The sequence below is a fragment of the Phyllostomus discolor genome, chromosome 6 (assembly GCF_004126475.2).
Source record: "Phyllostomus discolor isolate MPI-MPIP mPhyDis1 chromosome 6, mPhyDis1.pri.v3, whole genome shotgun sequence".
Classification (NCBI taxonomy): domain Eukaryota; kingdom Metazoa; phylum Chordata; class Mammalia; order Chiroptera; family Phyllostomidae; genus Phyllostomus; species Phyllostomus discolor.
The window spans coordinates 102242470-102266633 of NC_040908.2; the positions used below are offsets into that span (position 1 = coordinate 102242470).

General features: G+C 42.1%; 1 pseudogene; it reads left to right on the plus strand.

The window, feature by feature from the left end:
* On the plus strand, window positions 1-1598 carry LOC114498820 (annotated as a pseudogene).
* The last annotated feature ends 22566 nt before the right edge of the window (window positions 1599-24164 follow it).

A 24164-nucleotide genomic window follows, 5' to 3' on the forward strand; every position in this document is an offset into this window, starting at 1 on the left:
CTCTCTAAAAATAAACAATTACAATCTTTTTTAAAAAGACTCTGAGACAGTATGGTCAAACTAGCACTCCTGAGGGTAAATTTTCCCCACATGAAGTCAGGCACTGGTTTCCATACCCAGCAGGGGGTGACTGTTCTCTGCAGGGCTCGAGGTTCAGCAGTGGAGCCTCTGTCCCCAGCAGGGACTGATCAGAACTGGGAATTGGGAGAAGGGAGCCAGCCTGTTTGAAGAACCCTCCGTTTTTGGCATAAACCTCCATAATTCAGCATAATCGTTAGGGTACGGGTTGAGGTATTGTCTACAGGATTCCTGAATGATATTGTAGCTACACAATAGATCAAGTGGATTTTTGTGCTAATTTAGTGCTTGAGAGTTATTCATAATAATTGCTTTTGGTGTGTAAATTCATTCTGGTTCCAAATAAGCAACTGGCAAAGACCTCTTAGAATATAATCCAGCTATGGAAATTGAGTCTATATAGTATACATTATAATCCAAGATATTAATCAGAGCTGATAAAGCAAGTAGATATGCAATACAAAATATATTTATTTTAACATAGACATTTGGCCCTTTCTCACTCCCCCGCCATCTTGGCAGCTGCTCTTTGTTGGGGGCGATCCCTCACCAGAGGCAGGAAGATGGTGGCCACAAAGAAGACAAAAAAGCCTCTGGTGTTGATCAACTCCAGGGTCCTACTTGTTATGAAAAGGGGAAAGTACGTGCTGAGGTATAGGAGACTCTGAAGATGATCGGAGAAGGCAAAGCGAAAGTGATCACCCTGGCCAACAACTGTCCAGCCTGGGGGAGCCCTGAAATGGAGTGCTACACCATGTTGTCCGGGACTGGGGTCCACCACACACTGGCAATGGTACTGAACTGGGCACAGCGTGTGGAAAATACTGGAGTGTGCACACTGGCTATCATTGATCCAGGCGATTATGGTATCATAAGAAGCATTCCAGAACAGGCTGGTGAAGAGGAAGTCATGCAAAATTTTTCTGTAATAAAACTGGCCAGAGTTTGGTTTACAAATAAATCAATAACCCTGGCTGGTGTGGGTCAGTGGATTGAGTGCTGACCTGTGAATCAAAGGGTCGCCAGTTCAATTTCCAGTCTAGAGCACATGCCTGGGTTGCCAGGCAGGTCCCCAGTGGGGGATGTGTGAGAGGCAACCACACATTCATGTTTCTCTCCCTCTCTATAAAAATAAATAAATAAAATCTTTTAATAAATAAATAAATAAATAAAATCCATATTTGGCCTAACTACATCAATATGTTATACACTACATTGTTTAACATGTGCAATAAAATCAGAGAAGAGTGCTGGATTAAAATTTATTAAAATTTTATTTGAAAATATTTGACAAACTGACTAAAACTAAACTCTTTAGGCTTTCTTTCCACTGATATCTTTTGAACGTGTTGAAAGGAAAGCACCCACCAATGACAAGGATGCAACCCCTGGCCTCACGGACAACGGCCTTCCTGCCTGAAGGTGAGATGCAGGATGTGCAGAGCTTCTCTGAGCAGCAACACCGCAGGGGAACTCGGAGCCCAGGGACCGAAAGAAAAGTGATGGAAGACCCCAACTGAAGCTTCTAGCAACATTGCTGGTAGGTTCCACTTGTAGGGGATTATCCTAAGAAAATAATCAAGGATTTGTGCAAAGATTTAGCAAAATAAGCACAAGTTCTATGGGAATAATTTATTTCCCAAAAATGGGAGCTCAGTTAAATTAATTACATTATATCCATAAAATGAAGTATTCTACAACTATTGTAAATAAGGTTGAAGAAGCATATGGATTGAGATGGAAAGATATTTATGATATTCTATACTCCAATGAAAGGGAAAGTTACAAAATTATGTTGTTAGAGATTAACTTCATGACTAACATAAAGCAGCCATTCAACAAATATTGAGTAGCAAAACAATATTATACACATATCTCTTTTTGTTGAAAAACTAGGTAAATACATTTTTTAGAGAGAATTGTGTATATTAAAGTGGTTACAAACATTATCTCTGATTGGCACAATCATATGTGACTTTTATTCTTTTTTATTTACCTCTGGTCACTTTTTTACAATGAACGTATATTACTATTGTTAAGTTAAAATAAAAATATAAAAGCTTTGGACTTGTGATATATTAAGTCACTACAGCCTGATGTCTTTGAGTGGGTGATATTCCTTCAGGGAATTCGTATTTCTGAAGGCCTGTAAACAGATGCATCTCCAGTCTGAAACTTTGTTCATCACTTGCTTTAAGTACAGTAATTGTGGTTATATCTGGTAAAGTTGTTTTTAAAACTTCTGGATATTTTAGAGTGATGAATTCTTAAAAATTTTTTAAAATTTATTGATTTGACAGAAAGAACAAAAGAGAAACATCGGTTTGTTGTTCCACTTATTTATGTATTTATTGGTTGTTTCTTGTATGTGCTCTAACCAGGAATTGAACCCCCAACCTTGGTGGGAACAACATGGGAACAACATGGGAACAGTGCTCTAACCAACTGAGCTACCTTGCCAAGGCATCAGGTGATGAATTCTTTATGGTACTATAATGGAACAACAAATCAATGTTTCTCTCTTTCTCCTTCCCATCCTTTCTTCTCTTTCTAAAATCAATTAATAATAAAATAAGTAAATAAAGTAATTATTGATATATATTTATTGCCATTTTATTATTCATATTTTTTATCTTTTTTCTTCTTTTTCTTGAAGAATACCCTTTTAAAATTTTTATCCTATTCTAATTGGGTGTTTTCTGCTTCTTTATCTTCCAATTCACTGATTTAATTCCCTACTTCATCCACTCTAGTGTTGATTCTCTGCAATGTGGTCTTCATTGGGTATACTGTATTCTTCATTCATGACTGGTTCTTTTATATGTTTTCTAGCTCCATTTTTATGTTTCTTATCTCTTTGTTGAACTTTTAAGTTCACCTACTTTTCCCCTAAATTCAAAGAGCATCCTTATAACTACTGTTTTGAACTCTGCATCTGATAGATTGCTTGTCTGAATTTTGTTTAGTTCTTTTTCTGGAGTTTTGTTCTGTTCTTTCATTTGGGAAATGTTTCTTTGTCTCCTCATTTTGGCTGCCTCCCTGTGTTTGGTTTTATGTATTAGGTAGAGCTGCTACATCTCTCAGTCTTGGTAAAGGGGCCCTATGTTGTAGGCGTCCTGCAAGGCTCAGTGGCACAGCCTCCCTAGTCACCTCAGCTGAGTGCTCCAGGTGTGCCCTCTCCTTCTCTCCCCACATGGGCTGGGTGCACCGTCCTGTTGCAGTCAAGCCTGGATTGCTGTTGGCATATCAATGGGAAGGATTTATTCCCAGTCCAATGGGAGGTGAGGACTGGCTTCAAGTACAGTTGACCACCAGATGTGCTGGCTCTGGGACCTCCGGGGAGCTGCAGGCCAAGATCAGTCCTCATCTGTGCCATCCCTGGGGCCACCAAGCATGAGCTACAGAGTGTTCTGCAGTGGGCTGCTACTTTTGCTGAACTTGGAGGTACACAGAAGAGGCCAAGCTGCAAACCAAGGCCAGCTGTTGCCAGTGCCAAGGCCTGAGGCCACTTAGCAAGAAGTATGGGGCATGCTGAAGCTCAGTGCTGCTTGGCTGGGGTTTGTGAACCCTTGAAAGAGTTTAGGAAAATCTAATGCATGAGCCAAGACGGCCTGTTTGTATAGAAAAGCCACTAAAAACAGCTAGTGTGGTTCTGCAAGTTGAGTGAGGTAGGGCAGGGTAAACAGTGTTAGCTAGGTTGGTGGAAACTCAGATATCACCCCCCACACACACACCTGCTGCCTCTGTGGCTGGGAGGGCTTAGCAAAGAACAATGTCCTCTGCCAGCACTCCTATCTGGAAGAAAGCTACCCTTCTAACTCTCACCCCAAAACCAGACCATTCAGTTTCTCCTGTATGTCCCTAATGAAACTTGAGTTCTGTCCCAGCTCTGGAGCTCAGAGCAAGTGAGTTTGAGTAAGTTCATGTGTCAGCTTTTTAACATCTGGGACTCCAGAAGCTCTCCAGCTCATTCAGCTCTCCATAATCCCCACTGGTTTTTACAGTCAAAAGTTATGGGGACTTGTCTTTGCAACATTGGAACCCTGGGCTGGAGCCCCTGGTGTAGGGCTGGGACTCCTCACTCCTCCGGGGAGACCTCAGCAGTCAAGATATCCCCCCTTTATTTTTAACCACCGCATATGGGAGTGGGACCAGCTCCCTCTGTGTCTCTATCCTCCCTACCAGTCTCAGTGTGGCTTCTTCTTTTTTCCTTAGTTACAGTTCTGTTCAGCTAGATTTCTGGTGACTCTGAATGGTGGCTGTTCATCATCTAGTTGTAATTTTGATGTGGTGATGGGAGGATGCCAGTACTGCACTTACCTACACTGACATTTTGACCAGAAGTCTGTTACTAGTCTTTTGATTCTGCTTAAAATAATATGTGGATATTGAATATATTTTTTATAGTTGTATCTGTGAACCATTTTAACCTTTACTTACGAGAAAATATCTCAACCTGCTCCATACCTCTAGACTCTTAGAAGAATCATATGGGATCAGGCCCCTGTGTTTTTGTGGGATTTATCTTCCTTTCTGGGATGCAGGTGTCTTACTAAGGCATCTGGGTCATATACTATTTCCTGTTCACCAGGTCCTATCACTTGTGATTCTACAAATCACTGTAAAAGTGAGTCAAGTCAGGACTCTGTTCACCAATCCTAGAGATTTTATTTTTGTTTGCTATTATTGTATAGATCAGGCAAGGGCCTGCATGAGCTGCCCTATAATTTCACCAAAGGGAACTCGTAATTATCAGCCACTGCGGGGTGTTATAGGTCAGACTATCCTGTAAAGGACCCTGACCCTGTTGCCTATTTTTGTCATGACACCCACTTTGCATCTGTTAATTAATGGCTTCTACCTAGCTTCTGCTACCCCTGGATCATAATTTTTCTTCCCACAGAAACCAGCATGCTCATTTCAATTAGGGTATTTTCTGACAGCTATTACAGCAACATTCAAAGATGCTGGTGCCCTCCTTTCCAATATTTCTCAAGGTCTTGGCATTTTCTCAAGACACTTGGTGGACAGAGTGTCTTCTAGCTGTTCAAGGGACATAGCTAGGAGATGAGTGAGCAGTTTAACATTAAGAATTTACTCCAACATTCCTATCTCCCCAAATCTTTGATTATTTCCTTCACACAGTACCAAGGAATTTCTAGCATCTCACCTTCAATTAGCATGAGTAAGCCAGGGAAGACCACAAAGCCAGGTCTTCTTTGTACATTGGTGAGGATGACAATTCAGACCTGTCTAAGACTTCTCTCACCTGATTGTACCATTGCTTCAAAATACACACAGATGATTAAGCATATATATGGTGTGCATAGACAAATACTACAGTATCTTCGTTGTTAATCACAGAGGTGTACTCTAAATTTGGTGTTCTCAATGCCCTCACAGAGTAACGAATTCTCAGGTCAGTAGCATTTAGAAACACGGTTGGCCGTCTTTCATTAGCACTTCAGGCTGAAAGGATAACTCATGTCACCAATCAGGGCTCCACCTATTTCCAGAAAAGATATTTCTAAGTCAGCTGCAAATAATCTGGCTCTCTCTGCTCTCTATATCATCAAGTCCACTTGAAGCTTTGTTGTGGCTGGTATGGGCAATAGTTTGCTAGAGTGGGCCTCAGTGGGCCAGATTTTAATGCAAAAATGGAGCATACAATTAGAATTACTCCCAGCTGTTTGAACTAGCCTTGTGATTTCAGAATCTCTGATAATTTAGCCCAGATTGAAATTTTCAGTCTAACTTAATATTTTCGTGTTTTCTACTTGAAAACATCAGACCACCACTTAGGTATTGCATCTTTCCCCCCCTTAAAATAAATTAACAAATAATCTCTCTTCAGTCTGACATTGTGAACGGCCGGCCACTCAGGCCACACAGAGCTCTCACTGCAGTGATGGAGTGCAGACAATGGAGGGGAGAGGGCAAATGAAGGGCTGGCTTACTCTTGCACACTGGCTGAATTGCGTCAGGGTCCTCAAGTAAGATGGGACAGATTCGTGAGAAGAGAAGTGCAGCAACCTCCTCTAGCAAAGGAGGCTCAGAATATGTTGCAGATCGCAGGCATGACCTATTTCAATTCTTTGGGCAACATCCTTTCACAGATAGTTTATTTTTTACAACTGTGGGACCTGTGAATTCAACTAATATCATGTAGCAATCGAAAGTTCTAACTTGGAGTTTGGTTTTAGTGATGTTAGCCTGATACCTACAAGAGACAAGTTGTCCTTTAAGTACCATCATAGAAGGTTTTTTGTTTTTAGCTGGTCCTTAGTCAACTATTTAGGATTCTGAGCTGTTCTTTCCTTTTCTGTCCAGCAAGGAGCACCTGCTCCTATAGCTCTTCAGTCCCTCGTGGCTTTCATTTTGGTCCATATCAGTCACCACTTGTTTCCTCAAAGTCTTGCCTTTAAGGAGCTCTTCAGATGTTTTTCTGGTTAACGGTTGTGCCATTGTGTGTCCCGGGCTCCCAGAGTTCTGTCCTTTAATACCAAATGGATATGTATCACTGTTACTGCAGAGTCGAAATGATGAAACCCAGGTTCTGATAATTTCTTCGGAAGCTGCTGTGTGCAGTTGCTCTTGTCATTGGTTTCTGTATTAATGAAGGCTCTTGTTACAGGCAACAGAAATAAACTCAGCTATTTTAAGCAGAAAACATAAATATACTTATGTATGTATACAAACACACACACACCTGTATGCACCTATGTGTATGTATGTGTGCACAGGGAAACGGAGAGAGAGAATCACAGACTCTGCAAGGGCCAGAGGATCAGATTTGGGGGTCACAGGTGAGCTGAGAACCTCACCCACACTCGTGCTCCAGAGGGAGTCTGCTGGGCACACACACTGGCCTTTGCATCACTAACATCAGTCTTGGACAATAGCATTAAATGTCCATACCTGCCACCTCTGGGAAGTAGCTTCAGGAGCCAGCACTGTGACCATTGTTGCCAGAACAGATCAATATGGTCTCTACTCTTTTTGGATCACTGGCTTCCAATTCAAAGTCCTGGAGAGGGACATCTAGTGGAAAGGACTGTGGTCATATGCCTCCACACTTTGCAAAGTCGGCTGGGAAAGCAAACATCCAACATTTTCAACTTCTGGAAGAGGTGGGGTTTCTGCAAATATAGCAAGTGGTGTTTGGAAGCTGGGAAGCCAAAGGAATGACAAATGTCAGTTTAGCTTGTAAGATCAATTGACATTTACAAAAAAAAGAAATTTCCCTTTCAAACTCCTCAACATTACAAAAGGGCACTCAAGGTCTCCATTTCATGTACTGGTGTAGAGTGTATTTTTGCTCATCTGTCTTTACTTACACCAAGCAGGATAGTAAAGCGCAGGAGGGTTTAAAAAATCAAATTATTATATTTTGTTTTATCTTTGTAATTTACTGATATATTAAACCTATTTTGTTTTTAAATATTAGCTTTTATACAGATTAATTCCATTTTTTATTTCTTAAATGTTTGAAAAACATCCAGGCATAAAATAATATAACAGAAACAGACTCTTTAAAGAAAGTTTTCTTCCTGATATTTGTTGGTACAATGTCCTAAGCCTTCCTGAGTTTGTTTTGCTTTGTTTTAAGGAGAACTGATGATGGTCCCATCTCTACACAGGAAATTGGATTCGGTGAGTGGCAGCCACAGCCCCACAACAAGTCCTTAAGTGGCGGTCCATTTCTAACGCTGAGCCTCTGGCCATCGCACTAATCCTGGCAATAAGAGAGAGAGCCAGATCAAAGCCCATTTGGAGAAAGAAAGAAAATAATCCCCAACTGCTCCTTTGATGTCACATTAGGGCATTAATATACATCACATCTGTTTTATTTAAAACTTCTGCCCAGTGCTGGTATGACTTAATTGCACACCTTTGAGACCCAGCATTAAGTTACTGTGTACTTGGATGGGAAACATGATTTGTGTGGCAGTTAATGACGAGGTTTAGAGCCAAGTCCATAGTCATGCTCTCCCCTGGCCTGACCGCATGTTCCTTATAAATAACATTTTCACCGTGTGAGGGGAGCATAAATCTGTCTAAATATGGGTCTCTTCACCCCATTCTGCTCTCTTCCTGGACTCAGCCTTTTGATTCCGATGTAGAGGATAATGAGAAGTCTGTTAAGTAAGTGTCTTTCTTTTCCCTCACAGTGGGCTGGTCAGTTCCTCCCTGTTACTCTGTCTCCTGTTGGGGGCAGTGGGGGCAGTTGTGAAGTTTTTAACTGTATCTTTGGAATATATCTGTCATTCAGACTATCACCTCTTCACATGCCAAATAATTTTAGAGCATGTTTCCATTTTTTGATGATAGAAAGTTTCTCTCAGAGATTTTGTCAAGCTTCGTGCAAAAACTGAAGAAGTTGAAATAATTGGAAAAAAAGAAAACACAGAGCTTAAAAATTTACTTAAAATGGGTCATGAACTATGTTTACCTCCAGCCAACTTGAAAACTGCAGCATTGGCACGTCAGATTTTAGCACAAATCACTCACACTGTCATTTTTTGTCTCTCTAGGAGATTAGGAGAAGCAGCTGGACATTCACAGAAGGTAAGTGGAAGGAGTAACCACAGATGCTACAGACGGAGTAGTTATGGGAGCAGATCTGAGTCAGAGGTAAAGGTGCCCAGTGGGCGGATGTGTGGGAATTGGTGCTCTCAGGAAAGGGACACCTAATGGCACCTAGCCAGCATGGTCTGACACTGTGAGCATCATGCATAATACTTAGGTATTTACAAACATTTTTTTGTAAAGACGATTCATGACAGTTTGGCCTCTTCTTTTAGACCTCAGGTACAGCCTAAGAAAGGAGGCTCCCTGTAAAAGGTAGTATAACAAGCTCCTTTCATTGTTAGCATGTGTGGGAGACCGAGAAAGGAAGGAAGGGAGGGAGAAAAGAACTAAAATGATAAAGACCAAAATATAGCCAAGGTGAAGGTTAGCTAGCTTTCCTCAAAGTCATTTATTGAGTTCCGACTGAGCATGTTCTGACCAACATGCTAGGTAGAGCATCTCCAAGTTCTCCCCAACAAACTTAACAAGGAAAAGGAAAGTGAGCACATATCCTCAGGCAAATGGAGAGCTGGTGCTGGCACTGCAAATACATTTTCAAAAACATTTCCTGTTTTATTTTTTAAAAAATTTCACAAATGTTGCATTCTATTCACAATGTGTTCTTTTTAATAGAAAATATTTTAGGCTAATGACCATTCAGCAAAATCGGGGCTCCCAGAAATTGTGTCTCATTTAGTCTATGGTTTTGCAAAGCCCATGGCCTGTTGCCATGGGAACCTCCAAGGGGGCTGCACTATCCATTTGAGAAACAGATGAACAGCAATTAGCGCAATTCCAAATATTGTATCTGAAAATATTGTGACTTTCAGTTAAGTGTATTCAACCATGTAGCCAAATATTTTACTAACCTGTAGGAACCCAGAGAATATAATTTTAAACTTTGGCTTGTTCTGTTCTCAGTTGAACAAGCGGAGCTTTGCATGACTCCTTACTGGCAGGAGATGCTCAGTTCAATCAGAGGCATTGCTCACTCTGAAAATTTGATCCAAATCTGGAATTAGTGTTAAATGGCACCATGTGTTTCCTCTGGTTAAGTAAGGTCAATAAATCGTGTTTCTTTTTGTTTCAGAAAAGTGAGATATTTTAGTCTGCTCACATCGAAAAAAACACTAATTGTGAACTTAAGACATTTGGAGGACAGTGGGAACCTCGGGCTGTATGCGGCGCGCCTGCACGGTTGCCTTCGGGATCCTGGGTGTTTGACATGCTGCAGTAATGAGACAAGTTTGCGTTTCTTGTGGCCTAAAATATGTCAAAAGATGTTTTGAGAAATGACAGCATTGTTAAATAAACATAAGACTTCCCAAGAAAAGGCAACACTTATTTGAATAATTTAAATTAAAATTTAAAAACCATCTGTAACTGAATGAATCTCAGAGATGAGGTTAAGCATGAATTCCCTCCTTTGAAAAATGAAAAATCATACTCAAGCCTCTATGATCATGAAAACTATACTACCCAATATTAACATCCCTATACTACCCAGTATCGATTCTGCAGGGAAATATGTGGAAAAGGGAAAGTTGATAAAGATAAGTCTCTTAATTGAATATAACTTAATTCCAGAATACATACCCAGAGTAATATGTGTGTGTGGGTATACACACACATATACACACACACATATATATGTATACCCACACACACATATGTGTGGGTTATGGGTTAGAGGAGGAAAGAAAGGATGGTACGTGTAAAATTGCAGTAATTTTTAGTCACTTGCCTGAAAGTCTAGCTGAGTGACTTCAATGTATAGAAGATCAAATTACAAAAGTGTTACCTGCTGGTTTCCAATGCCTCATGTTACCTGGATGATCATTCCTTCCAATCTGTTCTCCACAGTCCTCCATAGGCCAGGGAGACGCTTGGGAAGCTTTCCTTCCTAACAGCTAAAGGAGCTTGCTCATTCCACACAGCCCAGTTGCTGAGTGCCAGGGACTGGGCTGACACGGCAATGCGAGAGCGTCTTTGACCTAGGGAGTCCACCGTCCAGTGGATGAGGTGGATCAAGAAATAGATGTTTGTAAAAGGTGAGTTCTCTGTCCCAGGTAGAAGTGTACAGGGTATTTGGGGGCTCAGAGAAGAACCCTGAACCTAATAGTAGGTGTCCAAGAAGGCGAATTCTGAGCAGATTCAGAACCAAGGCCTTGGGTTCCAAAATGCCCTGCTGAGTGTCCTGGTGAGATCTCGAGTTGCCATCAGAAGAGTGTGTGTGGCTTTGGCTACTGTCACACAGGGGTCTTGCTCTGCACAGGGTGGGCTCTGCCTCGTGGACAAGGTCGGTTTCAACTGATGGGAAGGAGCAAAGAGGGGTAGAGCATGGAGAGCAGCTCCCAGTCAGGGAGAGAAAAACATTCTCTAAGGAAGCACCAGATTCCTGAACCATGTCCAGGCCTTGTGGAAAAGATGTATTTCAGGCTGCAATTCAAGTAAACTTCTGAGGAGCTTCAAAAGCTCGGACTTGGCAATTCAACTCAAAAGGCTCTTCCAAGCTCTTCCTATTCAACTGCAACTTCTAAGGCAAAATCGTTGTTTACAGCTTGGCGGAGTTGGGATAGTGTAGGAAAAACAACTTGTGACCATTGGGGCTTATATAAACCACCCTCAGACTTAAGCTGGAGATGAGTTTGAGGAGCTTCCAGCTCCACAGCCTGGCTTCGTTGGCCCGTCTCTGTCCTTGTGTTTGACTGAGGGGAAACAGTGGATGTCAGATTTGCAGGTGACTCTTTTTCGATGAACTCTTCTCCCACATTCTCATTTGCCACTGAAACTGAAGTGTCCCTGATACCCACCGCATTTCTACTGGGGCAAGCAGCATGGCCTTGCTGCTCCTAACACAAGGGTAAGGAAGAGGTGTTGGGAGTCCTACCCCCACCCCCCAGGTTGGGCAGGGCACCTGGTGGCTGTGGGTGGGGGTACCCAGTGGTGGTGAACGGAGCCTGAACACCGACTCCTACTGCCACCTGGGGTTGGATCCTGCTTCAGGGACCCTAGGGCTCCAGTGTCCCCACCCAGCCTGGCAGGCAACAGCCACCCCACTTTGGAAGAGAGCATGGGACATGGTATGGACCACTGCACTCCTACCCAGTGTCTACCTTGCTGAAGTACTGAACTCTAGAGACTTAATTTCCTCACCTGCAAAATGGAGTTAATGGTCCTTACATTTCGGAGATGTTTGAAGATTAATGTAAAGATGTATTTAAAATACCTATGTACCTAACATTGGTAGCTGCTCATCAGTGTTGGTTTCTTTATAAATTCTGAACTTCCAGTCTGATTCAAGTCATAGCTACTGAGGGTCTGTAGTTTACAGGCACTGGGGATATAATCTAAAATAACCCCCAGAAGCTTACTGTCTAGTGGAGAAGAAGATGAACAAGTAAAATGGACAGAGGGAGTGCTGTGATGGCAGAATTGCTGGATCTCTTCTGAAGCACTGGAGAGAGAGCTCCTAAGCTGGTATCAAAATGTCAGGGGAGCCTTGCCACAGGGAAAAAAAATCAGAAGGTCAGGGCCAGGCAGAGGAGGCTGTGGAAGTGTTGCTGGTGGAAGTGGAGTTCTCGCAGTGTCACAAAGAAAGCATTCTAGGAGACCAACAGGGGAGGATGAGGTCTGGTGATAAGATTTATTTGTGGCACCAGATACAAAATCAGAGTTCCCCTGGGTTCCCAATGTCCCATCTCCATCCATTCCACCATGGGAAAATCCAATCTTGCCTTCATCGGGCCCAGGATCAGGGCCAGTGTCCAGACATTTTGTGCCATGCCAAGGCTAATCCAGTCCAGCCTTTCTCACCATCTGGCTAGCTTAGCTTTTTTCCTGGCTGTACCTTGGCTGGGGACTGCTTTCAGAGTCTGCAGGCAGCTGCTAGTCCCACATGGCTGCTATGGAGAGAGGATTCGAAAACGAATAGGGTGAGCATGTGTTACTGGGGTGGGAGGGGTAGGGGAGGGAGGGGAGTGGGAGGTAGGATGGGGGAGAGAGAAAGAGAGCTCTTGTTAGCTGGGATTATGTTATCTCAGGCTTAGTAAAGACTGGGTGCTTTTTCAAAATAACCGATCAACTTCCCAAGGTTTCTTGGGGTTCTGATTCGTTTACCCACTAACCTATTTTCTATTATTATTATTATTATTATTATTATTATTATATTTATTATGATATTACAATTGTCCTAATTTTTTGCCTTTTGACCCCCCTCTGCCCAGCACCCCCTACTCCCTCAGGCAATCCTCACACCATTCATTGTTCAAAGCATGGGTCATGTGTATAAGTTGTTTGGCTACTCCATTTCCTGTGCTGTTCCTTATATCCCCATGGCTATTCTGTAACTACATATTTTTACCTCTTAATCCCCTCACCTCTTCACCTGCTCCACTATACCCCCTCCCATCTGGCAAACATCAAAACACTCTCCATATCCATGATTATGTCTCTGTTCTTGTTTGTTTAGTTTGTTTTTTAGATTCAATTTTTGACAGGTATGTATTTATTGCCATTTTATTATTTATAGTTTTGATCTTTTCTTAACTAAGTCCCTTTAACATGTCATATAATAATGGTTTGGTGATGATGAACTCCTTTAGTTTTTTCTTGTCTGGGAAGCTGTTTACCTACCCTTAGCTTCTAAATGATATCTTTGCTGATTAGAGCAATCTTGACTGTAGGTCCCTGCTTTTCATGACTTTGAATATTTCTTGACAGTCCCTTCTAGCCTGCAAAGTTTCTTTTGAGAAGTCAGTTGACAGTCTTATGGGAATTCCTTTGTAGGTAACTGCTTTTCTCTTTCTGCTTTTAAGATTCTTTATCTAAGTTTTGGCATTGTAACTATGATGTGTCTTCATGTGGTCCTCTTTGGGTCCAACTTGTTTGGGACTCTCTGTGATTCCTGGACTTGTATGTCTATTTCCTTCACCAAATTTAGGGAAGTTTTCTTTGCATATTGCTTCAAATATTTTTCCAATTTCTTACTCTTTCTCTTCTCCTTCTGACACACCTATGATGCAAATGTTGGAATACTTGAAGTTGTCCTAGAGACTGCTCACAATATCCTCTTTTTTTTTGGATTCTTTTTTCACCTTGTTCTCATTGGTTATTTTTTGCTTCCTTATGTTCCAAATTGTTGATCTGATTCTCAGCTTTATTCAGCCTACTGTTGTTTCCCTATAAATTGCTCTTTATTTCAATTAGTGTATCCTTTATTTCTTTTTTTTTTTTTTTTTTTAAAGATTTTATTTATTTATTTTTAGAGAGGGAAGGGAGGGAGATAGAGAGAGAGAGAAACATCAATGTGCGGTTGCTGGGGGTCATGGCCTGCAACCCAGGCATGTACCCTGACTGGGAATCGAACCTGCGACACTTTGGTTCGCAGCCCGCGCTCAGTCCACTGAGCTACGCCAGCCAGGGCAATGTATCCTTTATTTCTGATTGGATCTTTTTTTATGCTGTTGAGGTTCTCACTAAGTTCCTTGAACAGCCTTATAACCAGTGTTTTGAACTCTGCATCTGATAGATTGCTTATCTTCCATTTTGTTTAGTTCTTTTTCTGGAGTTTTGATCTATTCTTTTATTTGGGCCATGTTTCTTTGTCTCCTCATTTTGGCAGCCTCCCTGAATGGTTGTTTTTTTTTTTTTTCCTATGTATCAGGTAGAGCTGCTATGATTCCCTGTCTTAGTATTGTGGCCTAACATAGTAGGTGTCCTGTAGGGTCCAGTGGCACAGCCTCCCCTATATTACCCAAGTTGGGTACTCAAGGTGTGCCCTTCATGTGGGCTGATTACACCCTCCTCTTATAGTTGAGCCTTAGCTCTCATTGAGTCTCAATGAGAGGGATTTACCCAGGCCAGTCAGTTTAAAGGATTGTCTGTGACCACTGACCACCAACCTCTACCCTCCATGGAGGATCAGCTGTGCAGAGGCAGGGTGGTGGTGGTGCTCTGACATGGTCTGTAGCTGTCCACTGGGTGTGCAGGCTCCGGGATTTCCTGGGAGGTACAGGCCAAGGTCATCCCCATCTGTGTTCTGTCTGGGTCCCTCCTCCCTGAGCTATAAAGCAATCTGAGATGGCTGCTTCTTGTGCTGGGCTTGGAGATTCCCAGGCAAAACCAAGCTGTCAATCTAGGCTGGCTGCTGTTAGTGCCAGGCCTGTGGCCACTTAGAAAGAGGTGTGGTGGCTGCAGGCTGGAGTCCTACTGAGGCTGGCTGTTGCTTGTTTGATAAGATTTAGGAAGTTGTGAAGCATGAGCCTAGACTAGCCATTCGTGTGGAAAATCTACTCTTAAAAGCTGTAAATTGGGTGGGACAGAGCCTCAGGGGATTTGCGAGTGGGGCAAACAGTGTTAGCCAGGTTGATGGAGTATCAGATATGGCACCCCTGTCTGCAGGCTCTGTAGCTCAACCTGCCTTTCTGTCTGGGAGAAAGCTGTCCCCAGCTCTTGCCTAGATGACAGCCACTGCAGTTCTCCCTGTAGGCCACTGGTGCCTTTCAAACTGCTACCCTGGTGCTGGAGCTCAGGGATAGTTAGTCTGAATTAGTTCATGTGTGGGTTCTTTAAGAGGAAACACTTGGGACCCCAGAAGTTTCTTCCACCAACTCAATCCCCACTGATTTTTGCAGCCAGATGTTTGGAGACTTATCTTCTTGGCACTGGTACCCTGGGCAGGGGGCCTGGTGTGAGGCTGGGATTCCTCACTCCTGAGATATCCCTCCCAAATTTTTATCCACCAGCATGTATGTAGGACCAGCCCATTCTGCATCCTCGCTCCTCCAACCAGTCTGGATGCATGTGGTTACTTTAATTCTGTAGTCGTCAGAGTTCCATTCAAATCAATTTCTGCCAGTTCTATGTGATTGTTGTTCTTTATTTTAGTTGTAATTTTAAAAATATATTTTATTGATTATGCTATTACAGTTGTCCCATTTTCCCCACTTTATTCCCCTCTGTCCTGCACACACCCTCCCACCCGCATTCCCCCTTTAGTTCAGGTCCATGGGTTGTACATATAAGTTCTTTGGTTTCTACTTTCCTATACTATTCTTAACCTCCCCCTGTCTATTTTCTACCTACCATCTATGCTACTTATTCTCTGTATCTTTTCCCACCTCTCTCCCCCTCCTACTTCCCTGTTGATAACCCTCCATGTGATCTCCATTTCTGTGGTTCTGTTCCTGTTCTAGTTGTTTGCTTAGTTTGCTTTTCTTTTTGTTTTAGGTGTGGCTGTTAATAACTGTGAGTTTGCTGCTATTTTACTGTACATGTTTTTTATCTTCTTTTTCTTAGATAAATCCCTTTAACATTTCATGTAATAAAGGCTTGGTGATGATGAACTCCTGTAACTTGACCTTATCTGAGAAGTACTTTGTCTGCCCTTCCATTCCAAATGAAAGCTTTGCTGGATAGAGCAATGTTGGATGTAGGTCCTTCCCTTTCATGACTTGGAATACTTCTTTCCAGCTCCTTCTTGCCTGCAGGGTTTCTTTTGAGAAATCAGCTGACAGTCTGATGGGAACTCCTTTGTAGGTAACTCTCTCCTTTTCTCTTTCTTTTTCTAAGATTTCCTTCTTATTTTTAATCTTGGGTAATGTCATTATGATGTGCCTTGGTGTGTTCTTCCTTGGACCCAACTTCTTTGGGACTCTCTGAGCTCCCTGGACTTCCTGGAAGTCTATTTCCTTTGCCAGATTGGGGAAGTTCTCCTTCATTATTTGTTCAAATAACTTTTCCACTTGTTGCTCTCCCTCTTCTCCTTCTGGTACCCCTCTAATTCAGATGTTGGAATGTTTAAAGATGTCCTGGAGGTTCCTAAGCCCCTCCTCATTTTTTTGAATTCTTGTTTCTTCATTTTTTTCTGGTTGAATATTTTTTTCTTCCTTCTGGTCCACACCATTGATTTGAGTCTCAATTTCCTTCCCATCACTATTGGTTCTCTGTACATTTTCCTTTATTTCACTTGGTATAACCTTCATTTTTTCATCTAAGTTGTGACCAAATTCAGCCAATTCTGTGAGCGTTCTGATTACCAGTGTTTTGAACTGTGCATCTGATAGGTTGGCTATCTCCTCATCGCTTAGTTGTATTTTTTCTGAAGCTTTGACCCTTTTTTTTTTTTTTTGGTCTCACATGCCTGTTACGTAGTAAGGGGCGGAGTCTTAGGTGTTCACCAGAGTGGGGCAACCCACATCGCTGCTTTGTGACGCTGTATGTGGGGAAGGGGTCTGAGAGGGAACAATGGTACTTGCTCCACTCTCTGCTGGATTTCAGTCACTTCCCCTGCTACCCACAAGCAAAGTGGGCCCTTCTGGTGCTGATTCCTGGGTGGGTGGGTTTGTGTACATTCTAGGATCCTGCGGGTCTCTTCAATGAACTCTCCTGTGAGGCTGGGAGTTTCTCCCACTGTAGCATCAACCCCTACAGGTGATTTCAATCAGGTTTGAGGCTTTATTTCCCGGCGCTGGAGCCCTGGGTTGCTTAGTCTGTCTCAGTCCCCATTTGTTCCTCCCAGTTTATCTGCATGTGAATGTGGGACTGCCCATTCCACCAGCTGCTGCCTTGACAGGTTCAGCAGCTGCTGCCTTGCCTGCCTGGATCCTCCAGCCACCGCCTCAACCACGAGTCCTCTCTGCCTCAGCTGTCTGTCTCTGCCCCTCCTACTGGTCTGGATGAATGTGTCTTCTTTAACTCCTTGGTTGTCAGACTTCCATATAGTTCAATTTTCTGTCAGTTCTGGTTGGTTTTTGTTTTTTAAATTGTTGTTGTCCTTCTTTTGGTTGTGCAAGGAGGCACAGTGTGTCTACCTATGCCTCCATCTTGCCTGGAAGTCTAGTTGTAATTTTTATGTGGTTGTGCAAGGAGGTGAGCTGTGTTTACCTATGCAGCTATCTTGACCAAAAGTCTGTTTTCTATATCTTCCTGGGTTGTGTCTGTTTTCCTTCCGAACCTTTTCCCAGGCTAAAGTGAGAGATTTCTTTGATCGCTTTTTTGGTTCCTACTGTGCATGTGTTTACCTCTCACTTCATTGTTCTATCCCTCCCCCAGTGATCTGCTGGGAACAGACCCGTGGTCCCCTGCAGAGTGTGTGTAACTGTAGCTTCTTGATAGAGCAAGCAGGCTTATGCTTCTCCTCTATTATGCTTAGTAATATCTAATTTCCTTTGCTTCCCTCCTTTATTAATATCTAGCTATCTATACTAACAAAATGAGAAGAGGTTGCAGAGATTAGATGTGGGGTGAGAGCAGGCAGTGAAAGCTGGAAGTGGTTCATACCACCTGGGAGGGAGATCTGGAGGGTTAGATCATGAAAGAACTACCAAATTAAAAAAAATTCAGTAACTAGTTTTTTAACTTGAAGCAAAGGGAAACCATTGAAGTATCTTAAGCAAGAAACTTACATGATCAGATTTGAATTTTAGAAAGATTCTTCTGAGTAGAGGTCTCACAGAAGCAAGGTACTATTTAACTTCCAAATCCCTCACCATTAACAGCTTAGTTTGAGGGTCAGATGAGGAATTCTTCTAGAGCCTAAAACTGTTTGGGATTTTCCAGGTCAGGCCAAGTAGTCCTGAATTCTCAAAAGACTAGAAGGATTTGTTAGTTCTTTCTCTACAGGTGAGATTGAGTTGGGTTTCCATATCCCCTCTGTGAATGAGGCATGGGTCCATGGCCAGTATTATTGCTTGGTTGGGAAAAAAAATTAAAGCTTTTCTACCTACCTTACTCAACTGCTTCTGTGTAAACTTGCTTTTTCACTTACCTCCATGTGCCTTGCTGCTGGGATTGAGAAGCCAGGAGGCATGCTGCAAAAGTGTTATCAGACTTGCATAAGATCAGCCCCTCCCTAGAGATGTCCTGGAGAAAAAGCCAAAAGAGGTGGAGATGGGCAGGGCCGTGGCTTCAGGCTCGGGCTTGCAAGCTGGCTTGGGGATTAGAAGCCCTAAACAAGTTAGTGGGGTTGCTCCTCTCCCTTTGTTTCCTGTTAGGTGATACGTGAGTTGGGTATTTTTTTTTAATTTCAATGATTCGCCTATGAACATTGCTTTTGAAAGAGAGGTTTGCAGGATTAGCTAATAACCATGCTGTAGTCCTTGTTCAAACCTAGTGAACAGTGATTTAATCTCAGATTGCACAACACTGGCTTCAGGTTCTCTCCACCTAGTTCTAGACTTGCTTGGGGAGGATGACGGAGCGGGTATGGGGACAAGTAATTTGCCTTCTGAGAGATCCTCCAGGTGGGGGAGTTGTGAGAGAATGTCTTGTCAACAATTTTTTTTCCAGGTGATTATATGGTATACAATGCAGATCTGAAATTTAGCTTTGAGCTGCTCCTAATTTGTTCTGTGATCTGGGATTACTTCTTGCATTCTCTGAGGCTTAGTTATAAAATGAGAAAATTTGGCTAACTGCTAGAAGCTTCCTCCTAGGTCTGGGAGGGTTTAGTCATTAGAGCAGTCAATAATGTCACATCACTGCATTTAAAGGCAAAGCATGAAACTATAATCTAACAAACTCCCTTCAAGGACTCCTGTGGATCGACATTTTAGCCTGTCAACCAGTCTTTTTGTCTTTGCAAATCGATTTCTAAGTGAAATTGCAAACCTTATGAAATATACCAGATTACATAAAGTTGAGGATGTAATGTTGGAGATGGCAAAGCCTTTAACAAACAAGGATTTAGCCAGGTCAGAGACCCTAAAATCTGAAGAAAAATTTAACAAGGAGAGTGACAAGGCAAGTGGTTCGGAAGAGAATTATTTACTAGTGTTGAGGTAAGTAATGTTTAAACCTGTAAGAATTTTTATGAGTTTATTTGAGCCAAAAGACAATTGCTAGGAAGCAAAGCCTCAATGGATTGAGAGAATGCTCCATAGAATGGCAGTTTTGCACCTTATTTTATACATTATAATCAATGTTGGGGGCATAAAAGGTTACATGAAATCCGATGGTGGTAGATTAGGGAGGATAGTTAACAGTTAACGATTAACATGATAACAATAACAATAAGGGGTTTTGTGGTCTCTGTTCTGGTTCAAAATTGTGCCCTGAGGGTCTGGAGTAAGAAAATTACCCAGACATTCCTGATTCATCATAGGTGCAAAAAGACAATAGACAGGCTCAGTTAAGGTAAAGTAACCTTTGTCAGTCAAGGAAGGTACAGGCCTAGGACATGACTACTGACCGTGACTCACGTTTAGTTAGGAAGTTTTAATTTCAGACCATCCTATATGGTTGCTTTAGGTCCCTGCGTTTGTAAGACCCACCACATGGGCCTGCCCTGAGCTGGTCATGGGTAGTATATGGCCCCTTTTTTGATTCTGCCACCAGGTCCCGCCCGGAGCCCTTCCACCCACCATACACAGTTCACATCAGGCTAAAGTGACCATCCTAAGATTTCCTTTCTGAAGCAGGGCTTTATGCCTGAATTTGGAAGGAAGGAAAGGGGAGGGTCAAAGGTGCATTCTGAGTCTTGTTTCTAATATCCAGCTTAAAATCCTAAAAGTATCCTAAAAGGCAAAACTTTGGCCCCCTTTATGGCCATTTTTGGACACCAATATCTCCTTTATTTATTAATTTAGTATCTTCTTTCAAAAAGGATTTAAAAAGTCTAACACTATGTTGAATATTATTGGTATATTATAAACTGTGCCACCAAAAGGATTTATTTCCTACTACTTCTCTCATGGTCCTCATTTTAAAAATATATTTTGCCTACTAATTGGCGTTTTTTTAAGTAGTAGCTTTTCCCATATTAAATAAAATAGTATATACATTATTTTATAAATTGTATATTTGGATTATATAAATAAATGTACATATATAATGACTACCAGTCATGCACATGATAGTTATATATAAATATATATAATGATTTTATATATTCATTATATATAAAATATATATATGTCAATTTTATATACTCACTTTTGCTTAGCACCACAAATAGTGGCTATTCTCACAGCTAAAGTCAAGAATCTCTCTGACCCCCAAATATCCTCAGTGTTGGGCACTGCAGACAAAAGGGGGCCACATATAAACCTGGCAAGCTCAGTCGAGGTCTGTGTGATGGCCTTACAAACTCAGAGACCAGAGTAGCCACACGGAATGGTCTAAATTAAAACTTTCTAACTAAGAGCAGGTCATGGCAGGTGTCATGGCAGGTAGTCATGTCCTAGGCTAGATCCTTCCCTGACAAAGGTCAATCTTGACAGAGCCTGTCTGTTGTCCTTTTGCATCTGTCAGTATTACAACAGACCTTCGGAAGGTCAAGGAAACTTTCATTTTTTGGACCCTTCTGAAAAACCAGGGTGGAGACCACAAGTCCTCTTCTTGTTACTATTATCATGTTAATTATTGACTGTTAACTATCCCATACGTACAAACATAAAAAAGTATGTGTCTATTTGTTTTACTTTTTATCCAATCCCAGAAACTTCCCTGCTTTGCTTTCTCTCTGCTCCGTAATCTATCACCAATGAATTTCATGTAAAACCCTTATATGTCGCCCTGTGATTCTAGCATACAAAAGGAGTGGTGAAACCACCATTTTGCAGAGCATTTTTCAGTCACTGAGATTTTGCTTCCTAGTAGTTGTCCTCAGTTGGACTCAAATAAACTCATAAAATTTCTTACAGGTTTGCATGTTTCTTACGTTGAAAACACCATGGGGTTGGGAGACTTCCAGCAAGATGGAGGCATAGGTGAACGCACCATATCTCCACACACAACCAGGATTAGAACAACAACAATTTAGAGGCAGAATAACACCCAGAACTGACAGAGAATTATCTGAATGGAAGTCAGACAGCCAAGAAGTAGAAGTAGACCCGTTCATCCAGACTGGTAGGAGGGGCGGAGAGGAGCAACCGGCACGGGGCACAGCGCACGGAGAACAGGGAGAACTGGGCGTATAAGGCAACCAGGAGCACATAAGGCATCTGGGGTGCACAAGATTGCAGCAGGTGGACCCTGAGTATGCAAGCAGCAGCTGGTGGACCCAGTGAGGCGGCGATTGTGGACCAGGGCAGAGCCTGCAGCCCAGGATCCCAGAGAAGGGACTGAGGTCCCAGGAGAACGGAGTTACTGCCATTGTTCCCCCCCACCCCCACATACAACGTCACAATCTAGCGACTGGGGTGCCCAGCCCTGGTGAACACCTAAGGCTCCACCCCTCACCATAACAGGAGCGACCAGACCCAAAGAGAGAGAGACAGAGAGAGAGACAGAGAGAGACATGTCTCAAACAGAAGAACAGATCAATGCCTCAGGACTCATCCTTTTGAGTGACTAAGAGATAGCCAGTCTATCAGATGCGCAGTTCAAAACACTGGTGATCAGGAAGCTCACGGAATTGGTTGATTTTAGGTGCAAATTAGATGAAAAATGCAGGTTACCATAAAAGAGATGAAGGAAGATGCACGGAGAACCAATAGTGATGGGAAGGAAACTGGGACTCAAAACAGTAGAGTGGACCAGAAGGAAGAAAAAAACAACCAAACAGGAAAGAATGGAGAAATAAGAATTCAAAAAAACAAGAAGCTTAGGAACCTCCAGGACATCTTTAAACATTCCAACATCCGAATTACAGGGGTACCAGAAGGGGATGAGGAAAAGCAACAGATTGAACACATATTTGAACAAATAATAAAGGAGAACTTCCCCATTCTGGCAAAGGAAATAGACTTCCAGGAAATCCAGGAAGCTTGGAGAGCCCCCAAAAAGTTGGACTCAAGAAGAAACACACCAAGGCACATCATAATTACATTAGCCAAGGTAAAAATGAAGGAGAGAATCCTAAAAGCAGCAAGAGATAAGGGGACAGTAACTTACAAAGGAGTTCCCATCAGACTGTCAGCTGATTTCTCCAAAGAGACCTTACAGGCAAGAAGGGACTGGAAAGAAGTATTCCAAGTCATGAAAGACAAGGACCTATATCCCAGATTACTCTATCCAGCAAAGCTTTCATTTACAATGGAAGGGCAAATATAGTGCTTCTCAGATAAGGTCAAGTTAAAGGAGTTCATCATCACCAAGTCCTTATTTTATGAAATGTTAAAGGGACTTATCTAAGAAAAGAAGATAAAGAAAAAACATGTATAGTAAAAGGACAGCAAACTCACAATTATTAACAACCACACCTAAAGCAAAACCAAAAGAAACTAAGTAAACAACTAGAACAGGAACAGAACCACAGACATGGAGATCACATGGAGGGCTAGCAACAGGGGAGTGGGAGGAGGAGAGAGGGGGAGGAAAGGTACAGAGAATAAGTAGCATAGATTGCAGGTTGAAAATAGACAGGGGGAGGGTAAGAATAGTATGGGAAATGTAGAAGCTGAAGAACTTATAACACATGGACATGACTAAGGGGGGGATATGGGTGGGAGAGGGTGTACAGGGTAGAGGGGAGTGAAGGGGGAAAATGGGACAACTGTAATAGCATAATCAATAAAATATATTTTAAAAAAGAAAAACAAAAAGAAAACACCATGGGGTTGGGAAAAGGGGAGGGCATTTAGGATAGAGGAACATCAAGGACTTGGTCAAAACTTGGGACCCTGAGCTATGGAGGATGGTGGAGGGGGTAGTATAAGATAAGAAACTCAGACAGTAATAGGTTTGGCGGGCATGGTTGGCCTACCAAGTGACAGTACTGAGTCTTTCCAAGTCTGAAAGGAGAAGGGACAGAGGATGTTGTTAATTTATGCCTGGCCTGCATTAGTGCTGGTTTGGGGACCTGTTCAGGTCTGAACACCAGTGAGGAGAATGGGGAACATGAGGAGGGAGTGGGGAAAGTGTCAGGTTTGTGTAGATGGGGAATATAAGATGAAGACTAACAGCAAATGTTTATTTTTTGTCCTCCCTAGCATACTTGGGAGAAGGTGACTTCATGAATTTAAGCACCTTTTTCCCATTCATCCTTGGTTTCTGTCGAGATCTGCTTTCTCTTTTTCTATATCTGAGACTCAGCAGGTATCTTGCATGATCATGGTGACATTGGGTTTGCCAGTCGAGTTATATGAAATGTAAAGTTCTTTCCAACCCTACTGTTCTATTTTTAAGTGCTGCAGGTAAAGATAAAATAATATGTATAGCTTTAAAGTGTATTAAAGTAATTATAATTAGTAATATTGACACATCTAAAAACACTTAGAAAATAGAAAAAAAACAATCACCCAATAATCAAAAAAACAAAACAAAACAAAAAACCTGAACCACAATCAGTGTTATTATTTTGGTGTATTTTTTTATTATTTGTATGCTTTCACTTGCTTATATATTTTGTATCTTTTTCTCTTACTATTATATCAAAAACCTGTTTCATGTTGTGATACTATAACAGGGTGCAGAGAGAGGGTCCCCTGAAAATAGGAGAAAACCCTCACAACTCGTGGTTGGGGGAAGGGGCAAGTGGATGATATAGCGTGTAAGAGATTTTACACAACAGTGACAAGCTAAAGCTGTGCCTTTTCCTGAAGGGAAGGGGACTGCCACCTAGGGTTGAT